We start from the raw sequence: 18,604 nt of genomic DNA, 5'->3' as shown, positions 1-18,604 counted from the left end.
GGAGGATAACTTACCGACCACCACCGGCAGTGGTCGGTAACGGCTCGGGGGGTATAAGCTGCCGCGTTACAAATGAAACCCGAATTTCGGCGCTTCCACGGTTCAGGGCTGAAAAGGGCCCGAAAGAAAATAACTGATCCAAACGTTCGAATTTAACGCCAATTTCGCGACGCTGACTTCGCATCGATGGCGAGTGCCGCCACAGTCGCCGCGTTTACTCTCCCTTGATGGTTGAGCGAATGGACTTGTAACTTCGAGGTTACGAATCCGACTCTACGTTTAGGTTTACATTTTCCATTAATTTTAAAGGGTGAGGGGGGTTTGGGGGGGGAGGATGGCGATGACAGACCAATTGCGCACCTCCCCGCCACCATCGTCGCTACCGACGACCTCGACCTCGAGCCGAGCGGGGCCGAAGGCCCGACGGGCTCCCGGAAATTTCGGAAAGGCGATATACCTTTAATTCCCAGTTGGCCGTAACTTTCTCGATGACGTCAAATTAGTGAAAAATCAAAGCTTCTTTGTCGCCGTATAGCTCGAGAACGGGTCGACGGGTGCGGGCGAGAGTAGGCTCGTCGGACGGCGGACGCGGAGACAAAGGCTTACCGCGCGAAAAATTCGCGAAAATTCGCTTAAAATTTTTTACGTGTGCATCGGTAACGCGCGTCGACCTCGGCGGAGGATAACTTACCGACCACCACCGGCAGTGGTCGTTAACGCTCGGGGGTATAAGCTGCCGCGTTAAAAATGAAACCCGAATTTCGGCGCTTCCACGGTTCAGGGCTGAAAAGGGCCCGAAAGAAAATAACTGATCCAAACGTTCGAATTTAACGCCAATTTCGCGACGCTGACTTCGCATCGATGGCGAGTGCCGCCACAGTCGCCGCGTTTACTCTCCCTTGATGGTTGAGCGAATGGACTTGTAACTTCGAGGTTACGAATCCGACTCTACGTTTAGGTTTACATTTTCCATTAATTTTAAAGGGTGAGGAAGGGTTGGGGGGGGGATGGCGATGACAGACCAATTGCGCACCTCCCCGCCACCATCGTCGCTACCGACGACCTCGACCTCGAGCCGAGCGGGGCCGAAGGCCCGACGGGCTCCCGGAAATTTCGGAAAGGCGATATACCTTTAATTCCCAGTTGGCCGTAACTTTCTCGATGACGTCAAATTAGTGAAAAATCAAAGTTTCTTTGTCGCCGTATAGCTCGAGAACGGGTCGACGGGTGCGGGCGAGAGTAGGCTCGTCGGACGGAGGACGCGGAGACGAAGGCTTTCCGCGCGAAAAATTCGCGAAAATTCGCGGAAAATTTTTTACGTGTGCATCGGTAACGCGCGTCGACCTCGGCGGAGGATAACTTACCGACCACCACCGGCAGTGGTCGGTAACGGCTCGCGGGGTATAAGCTGCCGCGTTAAAAATGAAACCCGAATTTCGGCGCTTCCACGGTTCAGGGCTGAAAAGGGCCCGAAAGAAAACAACTGATTCAAACGTTCGAATTTAACGCCAATTTCGCGACGCTGACTTCGCATCGATGGCGAGTGCCGCCACAGTCGCCGCGTTTACTCTCCCTTGATGGTTGAGCGAATGGACTTGTAACTTCGAGGTTACGAATCCGACTCTACGTTTAGGTTTACATTTTCCATTAATTTTAAAGGGTGAGGAAGGGTTGGGGGGGGGGGGGATGGCGATGACAGACCAATTGCGCACCTCCCCGCCACCATCGTCGCTACCGACGACCTCGACCTCGAGCCGAGCGGGGCCGAAGGCCCGACGAGCTCCCGGAAATTTCGGAAAGGCGATATACCTTTAATTCCCAGTTGGCCGTAACTTTCTCGATGACGTCAAATTAGTGAAAAATCAAAGTTTCTTTGTCGCCGTATAGCTCGAGAACGGGTCGACGGGTGCGGGCAAGAGTAGGCTTGTCGGACGGAGGACGCGGAGACGAAGGCTTACCGCGCGAAAAATTCGCGAAAATTCGCGGAAAATTTTTTACGTGTGCATCGGTAACGCGCGTCGACCTCGGCGGAGGATAACTTACCGACCACCACCGGCAGTGGTCGGTAACGGCTCGGGGGGTATAAGCTGCCGCGTTAAAAATGAAACCCGAATTTCGGCGCTTCCACGGTTCAGGGCTGAAAAGGGCCCGAAAGAAAATAACTGATTCAAACGTTCGAATTTAACGCCAACTTCGCGACGCTGACATCGCATTGGCGGCGAGTGCCGCCACAGTCGCCGCGTTTACTCTCCCTTGATGGTTGAGCGAATGGACTTGTAACTTCGAGGTTACGAATCCGACTCTACGTTTAGGTTTACATTTTCCATTAATTTTAAAGGGTGAGGGGGGGTTGGGAGGATGATGGCGATGACAGACCAATTGCGCACCTCCCCGCCACCATCGTCGCTACCGACGACCTTGACCTCGAGCCGAGCCGAACCGAGCGGGGCCGAAGGCCCGACGGGCTCCCGGAAATTTCGGAAAGGCGATATACCTTTAATTCCCAGTTGGCCGTAACTTTCTCGATGACGTCAAATTAGTGAAAAATCAAAGTTTCTTTGTCGCCGCATAGCTCGAGAACGGGTCGACGGGTGCGGGCGAGAGTAGGCTCGTCGGACGGAGGACGCGGAGACGAAGGCTTTCCGCGCGAAAAATTCGCGAAAATTCGCGGAAAATTTTTTACGTGTGCATCGGTAACGCGCGTCGACCTCGGCGGAGGATAACTTACCGACCACCACCGGCAGTGGTCGGTAACGGCTCGCGGGGTATAAGCTGCCGCGTTAAAAATGAAACCCGAATTTCGGCGCTTCCACGGTTCAGGGCTGAAAAGGGCCCGAAAGAAAACAACTGATTCAAACGTTCGAATTTAACGCCAATTTCGCGACGCTGACTTCGCATCGATGGCGAGTGCCGCCACAGTCGCCGCGTTTACTCTCCCTTGATGGTTGAGCGAATGGACTTGTAACTTCGAGGTTACGAATCCGACTCTACGTTTAGGTTTACATTTTCCATTAATTTTAAAGGGTGAGGAAGGGTTGGGGGGGGGATGGCGATGACAGACCAATTGCGCACCTCCCCGCCACCATCGTCGCTACCGACGACCTCGACCTCGAGCCGAGCGGGGCCGAAGGCCCGACGAGCTCCCGGAAATTTCGGAAAGGCGATATACCTTTAATTCCCAGTTGGCCGTAACTTTCTCGATGACGTCAAATTAGTGAAAAATCAAAGTTTCTTTGTCGCCGCATAGCTCGAGAACGGGTCGACGGGTGCGGGCGAGAGTAGGCTCGTCGGACGGAGGACGCGGAGACGAAGGCTTTCCGCGCGAAAAATTCGCGAAAATTCGCGGAAAATTTTTTACGTGTGCATCGGTAACGCGCGTCGACCTCGGCGGAGGATAACTTACCGACCACCACCGGCAGTGGTCGTTAACGCTCGGGGGTATAAGCTGCCGCGTTAAAAATGAAACCCGAATTTCGGCGCTTCCACGGTTCAGGGCTGAAAAGGGCCCGAAAGAAAATAACTGATCCAAACGTTCGAATTTAACGCCAATTTCGCGACGCTGACTTCGCATCGATGGCGAGTGCCGCCACAGTCGCCGCGTTTACTCTCCCTTGATGGTTGAGCGAATGGACTTGTAACTTCGAGGTTACGAATCCGACTCTACGTTTAGGTTTACATTTTCCATTAATTTTAAAGGGTGAGGAAGGGTTGGGGGGGGGATGGCGATGACAGACCAATTGCGCACCTCCCCGCCACCATCGTCGCTACCGACGACCTCGACCTCGAGCCGAGCGGGGCCGAAGGCCCGACGGGCTCCCGGAAATTTCGGAAAGGCGATATACCTTTAATTCCCAGTTGGCCGTAACTTTCTCGATGACGTCAAATTAGTGAAAAATCAAAGTTTCTTTGTCGCCGTATAGCTCGAGAACGGGTCGACGGGTGCGGGCGAGAGTAGGCTCGTCGGACGGAGGACGCGGAGACGAAGGCTTTCCGCGCGAAAAATTCGCGAAAATTCGCGGAAAATTTTTTACGTGTGCATCGGTAACGCGCGTCGACCTCGGCGGAGGATAACTTACCGACCACCACCGGCAGTGGTCGGTAACGGCTCGCGGGGTATAAGCTGCCGCGTTAAAAATGAAACCCGAATTTCGGCGCTTTCACGGTTCAGGGCTGAAAAGGGCCCGAAAGAAAACAACTGATTCAAACGTTCGAATTTAACGCCAATTTCGCGACGCTGACTTCGCATCGATGGCGAGTGCCGCCACAGTCGCCGCGTTTACTCTCCCTTGATGGTTGAGCGAATGGACTTGTAACTTCGAGGTTACGAATCCGACTCTACGTTTAGGTTTACATTTTCCATTAATTTTAAAGGGTGAGGAAGGGTTGGGGGGGGGGGGGATGGCGATGACAGACCAATTGCGCACCTCCCCGCCACCATCGTCGCTACCGACGACCTCGACCTCGAGCCGAGCGGGGCCGAAGGCCCGACGAGCTCCCGGAAATTTCGGAAAGGCGATATACCTTTAATTCCCAGTTGGCCGTAACTTTCTCGATGACGTCAAATTAGTGAAAAATCAAAGTTTCTTTGTCGCCGTATAGCTCGAGAACGGGTCGACGGGTGCGGGCAAGAGTAGGCTTGTCGGACGGAGGACGCGGAGACGAAGGCTTACCGCGCGAAAAATTCGCGAAAATTCGCGGAAAATTTTTTACGTGTGCATCGGTAACGCGCGTCGACCTCGGCGGAGGATAACTTACCGACCACCACCGGCAGTGGTCGGTAACGGCTCGGGGGGTATAAGCTGCCGCGTTAAAAATGAAACCCGAATTTCGGCGCTTCCACGGTTCAGGGCTGAAAAGGGCCCGAAAGAAAATAACTGATTCAAACGTTCGAATTTAACGCCAACTTCGCGACGCTGACATCGCATTGGCGGCGAGTGCAGCCACAGTCGCCGCGTTTACTCTCCCTTGATGGTTGAGCGAATGGACTTGTAACTTCGAGGTTACGAATCCGACTCTACGTTTAGGTTTACATTTTCCATTAATTTTAAAGGGTGAGGGGGGGTTGGGAGGATGATGGCGATGACAGACCAATTGCGCACCTCCCCGCCACCATCGTCGCTACCGACGACCTTGACCTCGAGCCGAGCCGAACCGAGCGGGGCCGAAGGCCCGACGGGCTCCCGGAAATTTCGGAAAGGCGATATACCTTTAATTCCCAGTTGGCCGTAACTTTCTCGATGACGTCAAATTAGTGAAAAATCAAAGTTTCTTTGTCGCCGCATAGCTCGAGAACGGGTCGACGGGTGCGGGCGAGAGTAGGCTCGTCGGACGGAGGACGCGGAGACGAAGGCTTTCCGCGCGAAAAATTCGCGAAAATTCGCGGAAAATTTTTTACGTGTGCATCGGTAACGCGCGTCGACCTCGGCGGAGGATAACTTACCGACCACCACCGGCAGTGGTCGGTAACGGCTCGCGGGGTATAAGCTGCCGCGTTAAAAATGAAACCCGAATTTCGGCGCTTCCACGGTTCAGGGCTGAAAAGGGCCCGAAAGAAAACAACTGATTCAAACGTTCGAATTTAACGCCAATTTCGCGACGCTGACTTCGCATCGATGGCGAGTGCCGCCACAGTCGCCGCGTTTACTCTCCCTTGATGGTTGAGCGAATGGACTTGTAACTTCGAGGTTACGAATCCGACTCTACGTTTAGGTTTACATTTTCCATTAATTTTAAAGGGTGAGGAAGGGTTGGGGGGGGGATGGCGATGACAGACCAATTGCGCACCTCCCCGCCACCATCGTCGCTACCGACGACCTCGACCTCGAGCCGAGCGGGGCCGAAGGCCCGACGAGCTCCCGGAAATTTCGGAAAGGCGATATACCTTTAATTCCCAGTTGGCCGTAACTTTCTCGATGACGTCAAATTAGTGAAAAATCAAAGTTTCTTTGTCGCCGTATAGCTCGAGAACGGGTCGACGGGTGCGGGCAAGAGTAGGCTTGTCGGACGGAGGACGCGGAGACGAAGGCTTACCGCGCGAAAAATTCGCGAAAATTCGCGGAAAATTTTTTACGTGTGCATCGGTAACGCGCGTCGACCTCGGCGGAGGATAACTTACCGACCACCACCGGCAGTGGTCGGTAACGGCTCGGGGGGTATAAGCTGCCGCGTTAAAAATGAAACCCGAATTTCGGCGCTTCCACGGTTCAGGGCTGAAAAGGGCCCGAAAGAAAATAACTGATTCAAACGTTCGAATTTAACGCCAACTTCGCGACGCTGACATCGCATTGGCGGCGAGTGCCGCCACAGTCGCCGCGTTTACTCTCCCTTGATGGTTGAGCGAATGGACTTGTAACTTCGAGGTTACGAATCCGACTCTACGTTTAGGTTTACATTTTCCATTAATTTTAAAGGGTGAGGGGGGGGTTGGGAGGATGATGGCGATGACAGACCAATTGCGCACCTCCCCGCCACCATCGTCGCTACCGACGACCTTGACCTCGAGCCGAGCCGAACCGAGCGGGGCCGAAGGCCCGACGGGCTCCCGGAGATTTCGGAAAGGCGATATACCTTTAATTCCCAGTTGGCCGTAACTTTCTCGATGACGTCAAATTAGTGAAAAATCAAAGTTTCTTTGTCGCCGCATAGCTCGAGAACGGGTCGACGGGTGCGGGCGAGAGTAGGCTCGTCGGACGGAGGACGCGGAGACGAAGGCTTACCGCGCGAAAAATTCGCGTAAATTCGCGGAAAATTTTTTACGTGTGCATCGGTAACGCGCGTCGACCTCGGCGGAGGATAACTTACCGACCACCACCGGCAGTGGTCGGTAACGGCTCGGGGGGTATAAGCTGCCGCGTTAAAAATGAAACCCGAATCTCGGCGCTTCCACGGTTCAGGGCTGAAAAGGGCCTGAAAGAAAATAACTGATTCAAACGTTCGAATTTAACGCCAACTTCGCGACGCTGACATCGCATCGGCGGCGAGTGCCGCCACAGTCGCCGCGTTTACTCTCCCTTGATAGTTGAGCGAATGGACTTGTAACTTCGAGGTTACGAATCCGACACTACGTTTAGGTTTACATTTTCCATTAATTTTAAAGGGTGAGGGGGGGTTGGGAGGATGAAGGCGATGACAGACCAATTGCGCACCTCCCCGCCACCATCGTCGCTACCGACGACCTCGACCTCGAGCCGAGCCGAGCCGAGCGGGGCCGAAGGCCCGACGGGCTCCCGGAAATTTCGGAAAGGCGATATACCTTTAATTCCCAGTTGGCCGTAACTTTCTCGATGACGTCAAATTAGTGAAAAATCAAAATTTCTTTGTCGCCGAATAGCTCGAGAACGGGTCGACGGGTGCGGGCGAGAGTAGGCTCGTCGGACGGAGGACGCGGAGACGAAGGCTTACCGCGCGAAAAATTCGCGAAAATTCGCGGAAAATTTTTTACGTGTGCATCGGTAACGCGCGTCGACCTCGGCGGAGGATAACTTACCGACCACCACCGGCAGTGGTCGTTAACGCTCGGGGGTATAAGCTGCCGCGTTAAAAATGAAACCCGAATTTCGGCGCTTCCACGGTTCAGGGCTGAAAAGGGCCCGAAAGAAAACAACTGATTCAAACGTTCGAATTTAACGCCAACTTCGCGACGCTGACATCGCATCGGTGGCGAGTGCCGCCACAGTCGCCGCGTTTACTCTCCCTTGATAGTTGAGCGAATGGACTTGTAACTTCGAGGTTACGAATCCGACTCTACGTTTAGGTTTACATTTTCCATTAATTTTAAAGGGTGAGGGGGGGTTGGGAGGATGATGGCGATGACAGACCAATTGCGCACCTCCCCGCCACCATCGTCGCTACCGACGACCTCGATCTCGAGCCGAGCGGGGCCGAAGGCCCGACGGGCTCCCGGAAATTTCGGAAAGGCGATATACCTTTAATTCCCAGTTGGCCGTAACTTTCTCGATGACGTCAAATTAGTGAAAAATCAAAGTTTCTTTGTCGCCGTATAGCTCGAGAACGGGTCGGCGGGTGCGGGCAAGAGTAGGCTTGTCGGACGGAGGACGCGGAGACGAAGGCTTACCGCGCGAAAAATTCGCGAAAATTCGCGGAAAATTTTTTACGTGTGCATCGGTACCGCGCGTCGACCTCGGCGAAGGATAACTTACCGACCACCACCGGCAGTGGTCGGTAACGGCTCGGGGGGTATAAGCTGCCGCGTTACAAATGAAACCCGAATTTCGGCGCTTCCACGGTTCAGGGCTGAAAAGGGCCCGAAAGAAAATAACTGATCCAAACGTTCGAATTTAACGCCAATTTCGCGACGCTGACTTCGCATCGATGGCGAGTGCCGCCACAGTCGCCGCGTTTACTCTCCCTTGATGGTTGAGCGAATGGACTTGTAACTTCGAGGTTACGAATCCGACTCTACGTTTAGGTTTACATTTTCCATTAATTTTAAAGGGTGAGGGGGGTTTGGGGGGGGAGGATGGCGATGACAGACCAATTGCGCACCTCCCCGCCACCATCGTCGCTACCGACGACCTCGACCTCGAGCCGAGCGGGGCCGAAGGCCCGACGGGCTCCCGGAAATTTCGGAAAGGCGATATACCTTTAATTCCCAGTTGGCCGTAACTTTCTCGATGACGTCAAATTAGTGAAAAATCAAAGCTTCTTTGTCGCCGTATAGCTCGAGAACGGGTCGACGGGTGCGGGCGAGAGTAGGCTCGTCGGACGGCGGACGCGGAGACAAAGGCTTACCGCGCGAAAAATTCGCGAAAATTCGCTCAAAATTTTTTACGTGTGCATCGGTAACGCGCGTCGACCTCGGCGGAGGATAACTTACCGACCACCACCGGCAGTGGTCGTTAACGCTCGGGGGTATAAGCTGCCGCGTTAAAAATGAAACCCGAATTTCGGCGCTTCCACGGTTCAGGGCTGAAAAGGGCCCGAAAGAAAACAACTGATTCAAACGTTCGAATTTAACGCCAACTTCGCGACGCTGACATCGCATCGGTGGCGAGTGCCGCCACAGTCGCCGCGTTTACTCTCCCTTGATAGTTGAGCGAATGGACTTGTAACTTCGAGGTTACGAATCCGACTCTACGTTTAGGTTTACATTTTCCATTAATTTTAAAGGGTGAGGGGGGGTTGGGAGGATGATGGCGATGACAGACCAATTGCGCACCTCCCCGCCACCATCGTCGCTACCGACGACCTCGATCTCGAGCCGAGCGGGGCCGAAGGCCCGACGGGCTCCCGGAAATTTCGGAAAGGCGATATACCTTTAATTCCCAGTTGGCCGTAACTTTCTCGATGACGTCAAATTAGTGAAAAATCAAAGTTTCTTTGTCGCCGTATAGCTCGAGAACGGGTCGACGGGTGCGGGCAAGAGTAGGCTTGTCGGACGGAGGACGCGGAGACGAAGGCTTACCGCGCGAAAAATTCGCGAAAATTCGCGGAAAATTTTTTACGTGTGCATCGGTAACGCGCGTCGACCTCGGCGGAGGATAACTTACCGACCACCACCGGCAGTGGTCGGTAACGGCTCGGGGGGTATAAGCTGCCGCGTTACAAATGAAACCCGAATTTCGGCGCTTCCACGGTTCAGGGCTGAAAAGGGCCCGAAAGAAAATAACTGATCCAAACGTTCGAATTTAACGCCAATTTCGCGACGCTGACTTCGCATCGATGGCGAGTGCCGCCACAGTCGCCGCGTTTACTCTCCCTTGATGGTTGAGCGAATGGACTTGTAACTTCGAGGTTACGAATCCGACTCTACGTTTATGTTTACATTTTCCATTAATTTTAAAGGGTGAGGGGGGTTTGGGGGGGAGGATGGCGATGACAGACCAATTGCGCACCTCCCCGCCACCATCGTCGCTACCGACGACCTCGACCTCGAGCCGAGCGGGGCCGAAGGCCCGACGGGCTCCCGGAAATTTCGGAAAGGCGATATACCTTTAATTCCCAGTTGGCCGTAACTTTCTCGATGACGTCAAATTAGTGAAAAATCAAAGCTTCTTTGTCGCCGTATAGCTCGAGAACGGGTCGACGGGTGCGGGCGAGAGTAGGCTCGTCGGACGGCGGACGCGGAGACAAAGGCTTACCGCGCGAAAAATTCGCGAAAATTCGCGGAAAATTTTTTACGTGTGCATCGGTAACGCGCGTCGACCTCGGCGGAGGATAACTTACCGACCACCACCGGCAGTGGTCGGTAACGGCTCGGGGGGTATAAGCTGCCGCGTTAAAAATGAAACCCGAATTTCGGCGCTTCCACGGTTCAGGGCTGAAAAGGGCCCGAAAGAAAATAACTGATCCAAACGTTCGAATTTAACGCCAATTTCGCGACGCTGACATCGCATCGGCGGAGAGTGCCGCCACAGTCGCCGCGTTTACTCTCCCTTGATAGTTGAGCGAATGGACTTGTAACTTCGAGGTTACGAATCCGACTCTACGTTTAGGTTTACATTTTCCATTAATTTTAAAGGGTGAGGGGGGTTTGGGGGGGAGGATGGCGATGACAGACCAATTGCGCACCTCCCCGCCACCATCGTCGCTACCGAGGACCTCGACCTCGAGCCAAGCGTGGCCGAAGGCCCGACGGGCTCACGGAAATTTCGGAAAGGCGATATACCTTTAATTCCCAGTTGGCCGTAACTTTCTCGATGACGTCAAATTAGTGAAAAATCAAAGTTTCTTTGTCGCCGTATAGCTCGAGAACGGGTCGACGGGTGCGGGCGAGAGTAGGCTCGTCGGACGGAGGACGCGGAGACGAAGGCTTTCCGCGCGAAAAATTCGCGAAAATTCGCGGAAAATTTTTTACGTGTGCATCGGTAACTCGCGTCGACCTCGGCGGAGGATAACTTACCGACCACCACCGGCAGTGGTCGGTAACGGCTCGGGGGGTATAAGCTGCCGCGTTAAAAATGAAACCCGAATTTCGGCGCTTCCACGGTTCAGGGCTGAAAAGGGCCCGAAAGAAAATAACTGATCCAAACGTTCGAATTTAACGCCAATTTCGCGACGCTGACTTCGCATCGATGGCGAGTGCCGCCACAGTCGCCGCGTTTACTCTCCCTTGATGGTTGAGCGAATGGACTTGTAACTTCGAGGTTACGAATCCGACTCTACGTTTAGGTTTACATTTTCCATTAATTTTAAAGGGTGAGGGGGGTTTGGGGGGGAGGATGGCGATGACAGACCAATTGCGCACCTCCCCGCCACCATCGTCGCTACCGACGTCCTCGACCTCGAGCCGAGCGGGGCCGAAGGCCCGACGGGCTCCCGGAAATTTCGGAAAGGCGATATACCTTTAATTCCCAGTTGGCCGTAACTTTCTCGATGACGTCAAATTAGTGAAAAATCAAAGCTTCTTTGTCGCCGTATAGCTCGAGAACGGGTCGACGGGTGCGGGCGAGAGTAGGCTCGTCGGACGGAGGACGCGGAGACAAATGCTTACCGCGCGAAAAATTCGCGAAAATTCGCGGAAAATTTTTTACGTGTGCATCGGTAACGCGCGTCGACCTCGGCGGAGGATAACTTACCGACCACCACCGGCAGTGGTCGGTAACGGCTCGGGGGGTATAAGCTGCCGCGTTAAAAATGAAACCCGAATTTCGGCGCTTCCACGGTTCAGGGCTGAAAAGGGCCCGAAAGAAAATAACTGATCCAAACGTTCGAATTTAACGCCAATTTCGCGACGCTGACATCGCATCGGCGGAGAGTGCCGCCACAGTCGCCGCGTTTACTCTCCCTTGATAGTTGAGCGAATGGACTTGTAACTTCGAGGTTACGAATCCGACTCTACGTTTAGGTTTACATTTTCCATTAATTTTAAAGGGTGAGGGGGGTTTGGGGGGGAGGATGGCGATGACAGACCAATTGCGCACCTCCCCGCCACCATCGTCGCTACCGACGACCTCGACCTCGAGCCGAGCGGGGCCGAAGGCCCGACGGGCTCCCGGAAATTTCGGAAAGGCGATATACCTTTAATTCCCAGTTGGCCGTAACTTTCTCGATGACGTCAAATTAGTGAAAAATCAAAGTTTCTTTGTCGCCGTATAGCTCGAGAACGGGTCGACGGGTGCGGGCGAGAGTAGGCTCGTCGGACGGAGGACGCGGAGACGAAGGCTTTCCGCGCGAAAAATTCGCGAAAATTCGCGGAAAATTTTTTACGTGTGCATCGGTAACTCGCGTCGACCTCGGCGGAGGATAACTTACCGACCACCACCGGCAGTGGTCGGTAACGGCTCGGGGGGTATAAGCTGCCGCGTTAAAAATGAAACCCGAATTTCGGCGCTTCCACGGTTCAGGGCTGAAAAGGGCCCGAAAGAAAATAACTGATCCAAACTTTCGAATTTAACGCCAATTTCGCGACGCTGACTTCGCATCGATGGCGAGTGCCGCCACAGTCGCCGCGTTTACTCTCCCTTGATGGTTGAGCGAATGGACTTGTAACTTCGAGGTTACGAATCCGACTCTACGTTTAGGTTTACATTTTCCATTAATTTTAAAGGGTGAGGGGGGTTTGGGGGGGAGGATGGCGATGACAGACCAATTGCGCACCTCCCCGCCACCATCGTCGCTACCGACGACCTCGACCTCGAGCCGAGCGGGGCCGAAGGCCCGACGGGCTCCCGGAAATTTCGGAAAGGCGATATACCTTTAATTCCCAGTTGGCCGTAACTTTCTCGATGACGTCAAATTAGTGAAAAATCAAAGCTTCTTTGTCGCCGTATAGCTCGAGAACGGGTCGACGGGTGCGGGCGAGAGTAGGCTCGTCGGACGGAGGACGCGGAGACAAAGGCTTACCGCGCGAAAAATTCGCGAAAATTCGCGGAAAATTTTTTACGTGTGCATCGGTAACGCGCGTCGACCTCGGCGGAGGATAACTTACCGACCACCACCGGCAGTGGTCGGTAACGGCTCGGGGGGTATAAGCTGCCGCGTTAAAAATGAAACCCGAATTTCGGCGCTTCCACGGTTCAGGGCTGAAAAGGGCCCGAAAGAAAATAACTGATCCAAACGTTCGAATTTAACGCCAATTTCGCGACGCTGACATCGCATCGGCGGAGAGTGCCGCCACAGTCGCCGCGTTTACTCTCCCTTGATAGTTGAGCGAATGGACTTGTAACTTCGAGGTTACGAATCCGACTCTACGTTTAGGTTTACATTTTCCATTAATTTTAAAGGGTGAGGGGGGTTTGGGGGGGAGGATGGCGATGACAGACCAATTGCGCACCTCCCCGCCACCATCGTCGCTACCGACGACCTCGACCTCGAGCCGAGCGGGGCCGAAGGCCCGACGAGCTCCCGGAAATTTCGGAAAGGCGATATACCTTTAATTCCCAGTTGGCCGTAACTTTCTCGATGACGTCAAATTAGTGAAAAATCAAAGCTTCTTTGTCGCCGTATAGCTCGAGAACGGGTCGACGAGTGCGGGCGAGAGTAGGCTTGTCGGACGGAGGACGCGGAGACGAAGGCTTACCGCGCGAAAAATTCGCGAAAATTCGCGGAAAATTTTTTACGTGTGCATCGGTAACGCGCGTCGACCTCGGCGGAGGATAACTTACCGACCACCACCGGCAGTGGTCGGTAACGGCTCGGGGGGTATAAGCTGCCGCGTTAAAAATGAAACCCGAATTTCGGCGCTTCCACGGTTCAGGGCTGAAAAGGGCCCGAAAGAAAATAACTGATTCAAACGTTCGAATTTAACGCCAACTTCGCGACGCTGACATCGCATTGGCGGCGAGTGCCGCCACAGTCGCCGCGTTTACTCTCCCTTGATAGTTGAGCGAATGGACTTGTAACTTCGAGGTTACGAATCCGACACTACGTTTAGGTTTACATTTTCCATTAATTTTAAAGGGTGAGGGGGGGTTGGGAGGATGATGGCGATGACAGACCAATTGCGCACCTCCCCGCCACCATCGTCGCTACCGACGACCTCGACCTCGAGTCGAGCCGAGCCGAGCGGGGCCGAAGGCCCGACGGGCTCCCGGAAATTTCGGAAAGGCGATATACCTTTAATTCCCAGTTGGCCGTAACTTTCTCGATGACGTCAAATTAGTGAAAAATCAAAATTTCTTTGTCGCCGTATAGCTCGAGAACGGGTCGACGGGTGCGGGCGAGAGTAGGCTCGTCGGACGGAGGACGCGGAGACGAAGGCTTACCGCGCGAAAAATTCGCGAAAATTCGCGGAAAATTTTTTACGTGTGCATCGGTAACGCGCGTCGACCTCGGCGGAGGATAACTTACCGACCACCACCGGCAGTGGTCGTTAACACTCGGGGGTATAAGCTGCCGCGTTAAAAATGAAACCCGAATTTCGGCGCTTCCACGGTTCAGGGCTGAAAAGGGCCCGAAAGAAAACAACTGATTCAAACGTTCGAATTTAACGCCAACTTCGCGACGCTGACATCGCATCGGTGGCGAGTGCCGCCACAGTCGCCGCGTTTACTCTCCCTTGATAGTTGAGCGAATGGACTTGTAACTTCGAGGTTACGAATCCGACTCTACGTTTAGGTTTACATTTTCCATTAATTTTAAAGGGTGAGGGGGGGTTGGGAGGATGATGGCGATGACAGACCAATTGCGCACCTCCCCGCCACCATCGTCGCTACCGACGACCTCGACCTCAAGCCGAGCCGAGCCGAGCGGGGACGAAGGCCCGACGGGCTCCCGGAAATTTCGGAAAGGCGATATACCTTTAATTCCCAGTTGGCCGTAACTTTCTCGATGACGTCAAATTAGTGAAAAATCAAAGTTTCTTTGTCGCCGCATAGCTCGAGAACGGGTCGACGGGTGCGGGCGAGAGTAGGCTCGTCGGACGGAGGACGTGGAGACGAAGGCTTACCGCGCGAAAAATTCGCGAAAATTCGCGGAAAATTTTTTACGTGTGCATCGGTAACGCGCGTCGACCTCGGCGGAGGATAACTTACCGACCACCACCGGCAGTGGTCGGTAACGGCTCGGGGGGTATAAGCTGCCGCGTTAAAAATGAAACCCGAATTTCGGCGCTTCCACGGTTCAGGGCTGAAAAGGGCCCGAAAGAAAACAACTGATTCAAACGTTCGAATTTAACGCCAACTTCGCGACGCTGACATCGCATCGGTGGCGAGTGCCGCCACAGTCGCCGCGTTTACTCTCCCTTGATAGTTGAGCGAATGGACTTGTAACTTCGAGGTTACGAATCCGACTCTACGTTTAGGTTTACATTTTCCATTAATTTTAAAGGGTGAGGGGGGGTTGGGAGGATGATGGCGATGACAGACCAATTGCGCACCTCCCCGCCACCATCGTCGCTACCGACGACCTCGACCTCAAGCCGAGCCGAGCCGAGCGGGGACGAAGGCCCGACGGGCTCCCGGAAATTTCGGAAAGGCGATATACCTTTAATTCCCAGTTGGCCGTAACTTTCTCGATGACGTCAAATTAGTGAAAAATCAAAGTTTCTTTGTCGCCGCATAGCTCGAGAACGGGTCGACGGGTGCGGGCGAGAGTAGGCTCGTCGGACGGAGGACGCGGAGACGAAGGCTTTCCGCGCGAAAAATTCGCGAAAATTCGCGGAAAATTTTTTACGTGTGCATCGGTAACTCGCGTCGACCTCGGCGGAGGATAACTTACCGACCACCACCGGCAGTGGTCGGTAACGGCTCGGGGGGTATAAGCTGCCGCGTTAAAAATGAAACCCGAATTTCGGCGCTTCCACGGTTCAGGGCTGAAAAGGGCCCGAAAGAAAATAACTGATCCAAACTTTCGAATTTAACGCCAATTTCGCGACGCTGACTTCGCATCGATGGCGAGTGCCGCCACAGTCGCCGCGTTTACTCTCCCTTGATGGTTGAGCGAATGGACTTGTAACTTCGAGGTTACGAATCCGACTCTACGTTTAGGTTTACATTTTCCATTAATTTTAAAGGGTGAGGGGGGTTTGGGGGGGAGGATGGCGATGACAGACCAATTGCGCACCTCCCCGCCACCATCGTCGCTACCGACGACCTCGACCTCGAGCCGAGCGGGGCCGAAGGCCCGACGGGCTCCCGGAAATTTCGGAAAGGCGATATACCTTTAATTCCCAGTTGGCCGTAACTTTCTCGATGACGTCAAATTAGTGAAAAATCAAAGCTTCTTTGTCGCCGTATAGCTCGAGAACGGGTCGACGGGTGCGGGCGAGAGTAGGCTCGTCGGACGGAGGACGCGGAGACAAAGGCTTACCGCGCGAAAAATTCGCGAAAATTCGCGGAAAATTTTTTACGTGTGCATCGGTAACGCGCGTCGACCTCGGCGGAGGATAACTTACCGACCACCACCGGCAGTGGTCGGTAACGGCTCGGGGGGTATAAGCTGCCGCGTTAAAAATGAAACCCGAATTTCGGCGCTTCCACGGTTCAGGGCTGAAAAGGGCCCGAAAGAAAATAACTGATCCAAACGTTCGAATTTAACGCCAATTTCGCGACGCTGACATCGCATCGGCGGAGAGTGCCGCCACAGTCGCCGCGTTTACTCTCCCTTGATAGTTGAGCGAATGGACTTGTAACTTCGAGGTTACGAATCCGACTCTACGTTTAGGTTTACATTTTCCATTAATTTTAAAGGGTGAGGGGGGTTTGGGGGGGAGGATGGCGATGACAGACCAATTGCGCACCTCCCCGCCACCATCGTCGCTACCGACGACCTCGACCTCGAGCCGAGCGGATCCGAAGGCCCGACGAGCTCCCGGAAATTTCGGAAAGGCGATATACCTTTAATTCCCAGTTGGCCGTAACTTTCTCGATGACGTCAAATTAGTGAAAAATCAAAGCTTCTTTGTCGCCGTATAGCTCGAGAACGGGTCGACGAGTGCGGGCGAGAGTAGGCTTGTCGGACGGAGGACGCGGAGACGAAGGCTTACCGCGCGAAAAATTCGCGAAAATTCGCGGAAAATTTTTTACGTGTGCATCGGTAACGCGCGTCGACCTCGGCGGAGGATAACTTACCGACCACCACCGGCAGTGGTCGGTAACGGCTCGGGGGGTATAAGCTGCCGCGTTAAAAATGAAACCCGAATTTCGGCGCTTCCACGGTTCAGGGCTGAAAAGGGCCCGAAAGAAAATAACTGATTCAAACGTTCGAATTTAACGCCAACTTCGCGACGCTGACATCGCATTGGCGGCGAGTGCCGCCACAGTCGCCGCGTTTACTCTCCCTTGATAGTTGAGCGAATGGACTTGTAACTTCGAGGTTACGAATCCGACACTACGTTTAGGTTTACATTTTCCATTAATTTTAAAGGGTGAGGGGGGGTTGGGAGGATGATGGCGATGACAGACCAATTGCGCACCTCCCCGCCACCATCGTCGCTACCGACGACCTCGACCTCGAGTCGAGCCGAGCCGAGCGGGGCCGAAGGCCCGACGGGCTCCCGGAAATTTCGGAAAGGCGATATACCTTTAATTCCCAGTTGGCCGTAACTTTCTCGATGACGTCAAATTAGTGAAAAATCAAAATTTCTTTGTCGCCGTATAGCTCGAGAACGGGTCGTCGGGTGCGGGCGAGAGTAGGCTCGTCGGACGGAGGACGCGGAGACGAAGGCTTACCGCGCGAAAAATTCGCGAAAATTCGCGGAAAATTTTTTACGTGTGCATCGGTAACGCGCGTCGACCTCGGCGGAGGATAACTTACCGACCACCACCGGCAGTGGTCGTTAACACTCGGGGGTATAAGCTGCCGCGTTAAAAATGAAACCCGAATTTCGGCGCTTCCACGGTTCAGGGCTGAAAAGGGCCCGAAAGAAAACAACTGATTCAAACGTTCGAATTTAACGCCAACTTCGCGACGCTGACATCGCATCGGTGGCGAGTGCCGCCACAGTCGCCGCGTTTACTCTCCCTTGATAGTTGAGCGAATGGACTTGTAACTTCGAGGTTACGAATCCGACTCTACGTTTAGGTTTACATTTTCCATTAATTTTAAAGGGTGAGGGGGGGTTGGGAGGATGATGGCGATGACAGACCAATTGCGCACCTCCCCGCCACCATCGTCGCTACCGACGACCTCGACCTCAAGCCGAGCCGAGCCGAGCGGGGACGAAGGCCCGACGGGCTCCCGGAAATTTCGGAAAGGCGATATACCTTTAATTCCCAGTTGGCCGTAACTTTCTCGATGACGTCAAATTAGTGAAAAATCAAAGTTTCTTTGTCGCCGCATAGCTCGAGAACGGGTCGACGGGTGCGGGCGAGAGTAGGCTCGTCGGACGGAGGACGTGGAGACGAAGGCTTACCGCGCGAAAAATTCGCGAAAATTCGCGGAAAATTTTTTACGTGTGCATCGGTAACGCGCGTCGACCTCGGCGGAGGATAACTTACCGACCACCACCGGCAGTGGTCGGTAACGGCTCGGGGGGTATAAGCTGCCGCGTTAAAAATGAAACCCGAATTTCGGCGCTTCCACGGTTCAGGGCTGAAAAGGGCCTGAAAGAAAATAACTGATTCAAACGTTCGAATTTAACGCCAACTTCGCGACGCTGACATCGCATCGGCGGCGAGTGCCGCCACAGTCGCCGCGTTTACTCTCCCTTGATAGTTGAGCGAATGGACTTGTAACTTCGAGGTTACGAATCCGACTCTACGTT

Source organism: Lasioglossum baleicum, unplaced genomic scaffold (assembly GCF_051020765.1).
Source record: "Lasioglossum baleicum unplaced genomic scaffold, iyLasBale1 scaffold0022, whole genome shotgun sequence".
In the NCBI taxonomy this organism is placed as follows: Eukaryota; Metazoa; Arthropoda; class Insecta; order Hymenoptera; family Halictidae; genus Lasioglossum; species Lasioglossum baleicum.
The sequence above is the reverse complement of the archived record's forward strand: the minus strand, read 5'-3'. Positions refer to the sequence as shown.